Genomic DNA, 1,534 nt, shown 5'->3' with positions numbered 1-1,534 from the left:
CAAAGAAGCTGAAGTTGATCAGTTCTATGAAGACCTAGAAGAAATCCTAGAACTAACATCTAAAAAAGATGCTCTATTCATCATCAGGGATTGGAATTCAAAAGTAGGAAGTCAATATATACCTGGAATAACAAGCAAGTTTGGACTTGGTGAACAAGATGAAGCATGGCAAAGGCTAACTGAATTCTGCCAAGAGAATGCACTGGTCATAGCAAACACTCTTGTCCAAGAACACAAGAGATGACTCTACATATGGATATCACTAAATAGTCAATGCCAAAATCAGATTGATTATATTCTTTGCAGCTGAAGATGGAGAAGCTCTATACAGTGAGCAAAAACAAGACCTTGAACTGACTGTAGCTCAGATTGTCAGCTTCTTATAGCAAAACTCTGGCTTAAACTAAAGAAAACCAGGAAAAACACTAGGCCAGCCATGTATGACTTAAATCAAATCCCACATGAATTCACAGTAGAGGTAATAAATAGATTCAAGGGACTAGATCTGGACAACAGTGTGTCTGAAGAACTATGGACTGAGGTCTGTAATATTGTACAGGAGGCAGCAAACAAAACCATTTCAAAAAAAAGAAAAGCAAGAGGACAAAGTGGTTATTTGAGCAGGCTTTACAAATAGTGGAAGAACAAAGAGAAGAGAAAAACAAGGGAGAGAGGGAAAGGTACATTTAATTAAATGTAGTTTCAAAGAATAGCTAGAAGAGACAAGAAGGCCTTCAGTGAACGGTGTTTCATAAAACCACCATATGACCCAGCAATATCACTTCTAGGTATATACCCTGAGGAAACCAAAACTGAAAAAGACACATGTACCCCAGTATTCATGGTAGCACTATTTACAATAGCTAGAACATGGAAGCAACCTAGATGTCCATTGATAGATGAATGGATAAAGAAGCTGTGGTACATATATGCAATGGAATACTGTTACTGCTACTGCTAAGTCGCTTCAGTCGTGTCCGATTCTGTGCGACCCCATAGATGGCAGCCCACCAGGCTCCCCCGTCCCTGGGATTCTCCAGGCAAGAACACTGGAATACTACTCAGCTATAAAAAGGAATACATTTGAGTCAATTCTAATGAGGTGGATGAACCTAGAGCCTATTATACAGAGTGAAGTAAGTAAGAAAGACAAAAACAAATATCATATATTAACATATATATATATGGAATCTAGAAAGATGATACTGATGAATCTATTTTCAGGGCAGCAATGGAGACACAGACATACAGAACAGACTTATGGACAAGGGCAGGGTGGAGGAAGGAGACAGCGAGATGAATAGAGAGAGAAGCATGGAAGGATATACACTACTGTATGTAAAATAGATAGCCAATGGAAATTTGCTGTATGACTCAGGGAACTTAAACTTGGGCTCTGTAACAACCTAGATGGGTGGGAAAGGGTACAAGGTAGAAGGGAGATTCAAGAGGGAGGGGACATATGTACACCTATGGCTAACTCATGTTGATGTATAGCAGAAATCAAGCCAATATTGTGAAGCAATTACCCTTT

This window comes from Bison bison, unplaced genomic scaffold (assembly GCF_000754665.1).
Source record: "Bison bison bison isolate TAMUID 2011002044 unplaced genomic scaffold, Bison_UMD1.0 scf7180017864260, whole genome shotgun sequence".
Classification (NCBI taxonomy): domain Eukaryota; kingdom Metazoa; phylum Chordata; class Mammalia; order Artiodactyla; family Bovidae; genus Bison; species Bison bison.
This window is presented reverse-complemented; position numbering follows the sequence as displayed.